Here is a 6,000-nt window from a genome sequence, read left to right as displayed (position 1 = left end):
AAATGACCTGGAAAAGTAAATGGCAAACCACTCCAGTATCTTTGCTAAGAAAACCCCAAATGGGGTCACAGAGAGTCAGACATGACTGAAACAACACAACCACAAAAATAACTTAATAAACATTCAGATCTTCATTTTTTTTACAAGCCACATTATTGTTGATGAGAGATAACACATTTTTTCCATTTAATAGTAACTTACTAGCCAGTTCTTCTAGCTAAGAAATGGTGCTTTAAAAGGCACAATACTTAAAACAGAATAGCATAGGTCCTGGGCTTCATTATATCCTGTGAGATTCTGTCATCACATCTCCTTTTCTTTCATTTACTGAAAAAAACTACAGCATCAAAGTAAAATTAAAAATACAAATCATTTAAAAAGTTGAGCTACTCAAATAGCTTCAAATAGGTTTTCCTTAGTTTTTAATATGATCACCTCAAAAACAAAAGATAAAGAAAAGAAATCCTTAACTATCCATAATGATGGAAGCAAGAAGTAGCATGGATAAGGGGACAAGAGGAAATATTTTTCTAAATTTATATTTGCCTTTGATAGAAACTCAGAGACATAGGTTCAGAGATGGGGCATCTTTTCTGACAGGAAACTTTGGGAATCCCAAGTGTAAATGAAAAGGCACAGTCCCATGCTTCACTAACATCTGTCAAACTGGGGAACAAAACAAAAGGCCAGTCTTCACATTCACTCAATGTGAAAAAGACTATCGGTCGTGTACAGGTTTTTTTTCAGCAACAATTGCACGTGGAAATGGAAATGCTGTAAAGGTACTAGCTTTAAATATGACAGCATTTATATTGTCAAACAAGGAGTGAAGCAATTAGCTGGTATCTGTAGGATAGCTATGGCGGTGACCCAACCAAAGGGTCACTTTCTCCTCAATAGTGATGCTGATTTGCCAGACATAATTACAACTTATACTATTAGTAGGGAGGAAATCCTATTTAGATGTGATGACAAAAGGCCAAGACTTCTTCATCCTGTATGACTTTAAATACAAAAATAGATACTAATGAATTGTCCTCACTGAACAGTAAGTCAAGAGATGGAACACGTTACACATAAAACATTTCGCTAGCCACATAAATTGTTATAAAAGCTAGTACTCACATTAGGAATTACACAGGAAAGATTTTGACTAAAAAGATAAATAAAAGAATGGAGAACAAGGACACGTGGGCAGTCATGGGTATACATGAAAATAGGAGTAAATAAATACAAAAAGGGGCAGCAAGGCGGCGCAATGGATTGAGGCCAGGCCTGGAGTCAGGAAGACTCATCTTCCTGAGGTCAACTTCTGGCCTCAGACTCTGACTAGCTGTATGACCCTGGGCAACCATGTTTGCCTTAGTTTCCTCATCTGTAAAATGAGCTGGAGAAAGAAATGGAAAATCCCTCCAATATCTTTGCCAAGAAAACCTCAAATGGTGTCATGATGAGTCAGACACAGCTAAAACAACTGGACAGCGTCAAATATAAGAAGTCATTTAATCGTATTAACTTTGGGTTTATCATCTGTAAAATGAGAGGATTGGGTTCATTATTTAAGGCCTCTTCTAGCACTAAAATTCTGATTCCACAAAAATGACAAAAATTAAGAAATAAAAAGATGTGTCTGTGATGGTCTTAAGACCATGTGTACCTAAAAAACTATAATGGAAATAGTGGTATGGAGAACAATTTACATCAAAAAAAGAATTATGAGAAAATTTTATGAGCTAGAGGAAAAAAAAGACAACTCAATTTAATGAAATTTTCATGACAATAGACGTGATATTTTTAATGAGAACTCCAAGTAAACTTGTGACAGTCACTCATGAGAGAAACAGCAATTGAATACATGTGTGTGAGATACCTGCACATGCAAATTTCATACGAAAACTGCTGGCTGTGGATCCTCCAAACACTATTTTGATGTTTTCGCTCTTTGGGACCTACCTTAAACATCTGAGGCTGATGAAGATAATTCCTCTATTGTTTGTGTAGTTTAAAAGACTCTCTTTCCAATAACTAAAGAAGCTCATAATCTTAGCAGAGTTTAACCTCCTTGAAAGCAGGGACTGCATCCCCAACACGGACCCAGCAGTACCTGGGACATAACAGGCATTTAATAAATACTTGTTGAATTGAATTAAATTGAACTTGACTCAACCTTGTTTTTATATGAAAACTGTACCAGGTTCCATAACACACAAGCGTATCTTATTTTGTTTAAAGTGCCCTTCCTTTAAAAGTTTTCTTTTCATTTTTACTCAGAGTCACTTGCCTAATGTAGGCCCCATTTCCCAAACCATCCAAGTTAATATTTGTTTCTGCTTAACATAAACACAATTAATTCTTTCCATGATATAATTCTTTTTTAATTTTGCTTATTTCCTTCCATAAAGAAAACATGTGTCTTTGGAGAAAGTGATCTTCTGGGAGATGAGATAATAGCAGAAATAATTAGTCCATCCCAAGCATACAACACCGGTCCTTCTCTCTGCAAGAAAACAAAAGCACAGAGTCACTGTACCAAATCCTACACATGTATATTAGTAGATATAAATAGAATTTATTTATAGTAAAATGAACTTTAAACAGAGAGGAAAGCAAGTAAGTTGTTAGAAGATGAGATTTTGGGGACAGCTTTGTTTTCTTCATTGTAAATAAACTTGCATTAGTTATGAAATCTCGTTATAGAAAGGCCTGTTATTTTAACTAAAAAAGAATAGCAATCCAACTACATAAAACTGAATTTAAATTAAGAAAGAAAGGATCCATATAGCCCTACATTAAGTCTTGTGCACAAGGCAACCAACTTACAGACGTAAGTACAATGCATAAAACAAATTTAAAGCTTTTTTTGCTCATTTTTATCAGTTATCAATGCCACATATTATGCAATTGGGCTAAAAAGACACTAATGAAACAGCCTCTGTCTGCAAAGAACTTCCATTCTACCAAGGGAGACAAGATGTGCATATGCAAAGCATATGTTATACAAGACTGTTTGAGGAAGGAGGATACTTGCACATGGGGGTATCAGAAATGAACAGGAGGCATTTGAGCTGAGTCTGGAAGGAAACTGGAGATTCCAAGAGGCAACTGTGAAAAGGAGGTACATTTAAAGATGGGGAAAAGCCAGTATGAAGGCACAGAGATGGGTGATGGGGTGTCACACGTGAAGACCAGCAAATAGGCCAGTATGGCTGGACCAGTGTGTAAAGGGAATAATGTATAGGAAAAGGACAAGTTTTAAAGAATTTCACGTGCCAAACAACAGAGTATTGTATATGTACTTCTCCCCCACTGAAACGTGAGGTATTTATAAGTAGGGATTGTTTCAATCTTTCTACTTGCATTACCAGCACTTAGTAGCGACTGGCATATAGTAGGCACTTGCTAACTGATTCGAGCAGTTGAGTTATGAGGCTGGAAATCAAAGGGTGTGGAAGAGAGCAAGTACAGGCCTCGATTGAAGATGGCCTTCTCAAGGAGTCTGACTAAGGAAGAAAGGAAAGTTACAGAGCAATAGCTAGGGATGGCAACACCAAGAGAAGGCTTTTCGAGGAGTCAGAAGAGGTGTGCATTTTTAAAGGAAGCAGGAATAAGACCAGTGGTTAGGGAAAGAATGAAGATTATAAAGAGAGAAGGGACGATTAAGAGTAAGGGGCAATCTGCTAAAGGTTTAGGATTTGACTTAGCAAGAAGAGTCGCTTCTTCACGAAATTGGAACAGAGGAGTAAATAGTATAGGGTAACATCAAATTGTGAGAAAAGAGGAAATGTTTGTGAAATGAGGAAGCTGGTAATGGAGAGCTTTGACATTCTTGGTAAAAAAAATGAGGTAAGATCCTCAGCAGGTGAGGGTGGGGGGCAGTGGGGGGCGGTGGGGAGAAGGTTTTGTGGGTGCTTGAGAAACAGAGAGTTTGGATCAGCCATCTTGAAGAGTGGGATAAAGAATCAGTTAAGGAGAGAAAATAGATTTTTAATTGAAAAAAAATGTTAAATGCTTTTAAAATAAATTAGAGAAGAGTTAAAAAAGGATTGCCTTGCTGTGGAAGAGGACTCAGTTTAGATAAGGTAACATAAATTAGCCATCATTAGTCATTTTTGTGCAATTAGGATATCCAGAGCACATGTCCTCAAATCAACTTTGTAAATCATGTTTTGAAAAATAATAAAAGAAGTAATTAAAGCAAATTTGGTAAAGCAGCAAGGCAAATTTCTATAGTGGCTCACAGATAAGTGCTAATCATAATATGAACCATCTGGTAGCTTCCTAGTTTAACTAATTATTCTTACTAAGTAGGTCCTAAGCTCAATTATTCCTATGCTGCTGAAGAAGTGAAGGGGCTATCAACCTGTAAAGTCAATAAATTTTTAAATTTTGGTTTTGAAGAACTGATATTTTAAATTTTCACATACTCTACATTTTGGTGTCCTGAGGCAAAGCCCTAGTCACCCTACCTTAGTTACAGCTCTTATGACTCCATATACTCCACAGCACTTGGCGGCTTGGTCCCCCATTTCCACAATACTAGAATCAAGTGCTTCTTCTCTCTAGCTATTATTATCAGTCAAAATGCACGCAGCTAAAGTAAATATATAGATAGATACAAATACATACATGTATATGTATATATATATGCATATATATAATTTATATAGATAGATGATAGAGAGATAGAGACAGACAGACAGATAGAGTGTGTATGGAAGGGGAATACATGTCAGCTAGTATGTGTCAATACACCTCATGAAAAATAACTGATGCATGCTAGCAAACTTAAGTCACACATCTGCTGATACATCAAATGTTTTGACCTTGACGTCAAACTACTAATGAATCATGAAATGAATGTGGTTATCCCAATCAAGGAGATAAGTTCTCTTTGGGATCTGTGGTAAAAACAGGGTAGCAATTGCTGCAATAGGCCAAACAAGGTCACTTCTCTGACTCTGAAGCTGCCCAGAAGAAGCGACAATCCCCTTGGGTCGACCTGATATATGGTGGTTTCAGAGATGACTTTCCTAGAAAAGGAGAGAAGAAGGAAGCCAGGAGGAAGAGAGTGAGGATTTACAATAAGAGGACCCACATTCAAACTTAGGGCTGTTACTTAAGTGACTTTAGACAAGTCATTTAACCTTTTTTAATCTAAATGCGCTTATCTGTTTAAAAAAAGGGGGGGGGGGCGGATTTGGACTGAGATGGTCTCTAATGTCCCTTACAGGTCTAAATCTCTAACCAATGACTTCTCTGTGGCAGAGCAGCAGGGTCAACCTACTGGCATTTGGTATGACTTTCCCTGGGTTCTGTGTTCCCCTGTTTTATATGTCCCTGAGGACATCTTCTTTGCTGGGTTATGGAGCAAGTTGCACAGTCTTTGGCACAAACAATATTAGTTGGTTGGGTGATCATCAGTCAATGAACAGGCATTTATTGAGTGCTGACTATGTTCTCTTGGGTGTGGCTATGTCAGAGGTAGAGGAACGCTGATGAAGATCTCCAAAAGTTCAGACATATATTTTCTTTCCCTTGACCTTGTTACAAAATGTCACTCTTGTACCCTCCCTCTCACCCTCTAGGACTAATTAATTTCATCAATAAGTACACACAAATCAACACAAATTTTCTTTTCATTTTCCTCTTTTATACCACCGACCACAAGAATGGATTTATTTATCGTGGAAAAGAGAATATACATATTCAAATATGATATGACAGAGTAATGAAATTCGAAATAGTATAAAAGTTTAAAGATTTATCATTCAACCATGATCACAAACCATGCTAAGTACATTGGAAAATGCATCAGATCATTATGAATACACTTAATTTCCACGATTTCATTCAGGTATAATTTCAACTGCTTGGCCCCCAAGGCCTCCAACAGCTCTGAAATGCTTCACTGCTGTAAGATACTCTATTTGTTCCCAATATCACAGGAGTGCAGCCATGAACTCCCTCAGCTCCCATCACACAGATGCTTTCTGCCACTTT

The 6,000-nt window shown here is 37.1% G+C and overlaps 1 long non-coding RNA gene across 2 annotated transcripts in view; it reads right to left on the bottom strand.

Annotated features, from left to right (window-relative positions):
- Window positions 1-1,758: 1,758 nt before the first annotated feature.
- Window positions 1,759-6,000, bottom strand: part of LOC118856255 — a 28,416-nt gene continuing 24,174 nt past the window's right edge. For both annotated transcript variants that reach the window (XR_005010855.1, XR_005010856.1), the window contains exon 5: window positions 1,759-2,497. This is a non-coding gene — a long non-coding RNA (uncharacterized LOC118856255). The remainder of the gene's footprint in view (window positions 2,498-6,000) is intronic.

The sequence above is a fragment of the Trichosurus vulpecula genome, chromosome 1 (genome assembly GCF_011100635.1).
Source record: "Trichosurus vulpecula isolate mTriVul1 chromosome 1, mTriVul1.pri, whole genome shotgun sequence".
Taxonomy (NCBI): Eukaryota; Metazoa; Chordata; class Mammalia; order Diprotodontia; family Phalangeridae; genus Trichosurus; species Trichosurus vulpecula.
Note: the sequence above shows the minus strand (reverse complement) of the source record. Positions and strands in the feature narration are given on the sequence as shown.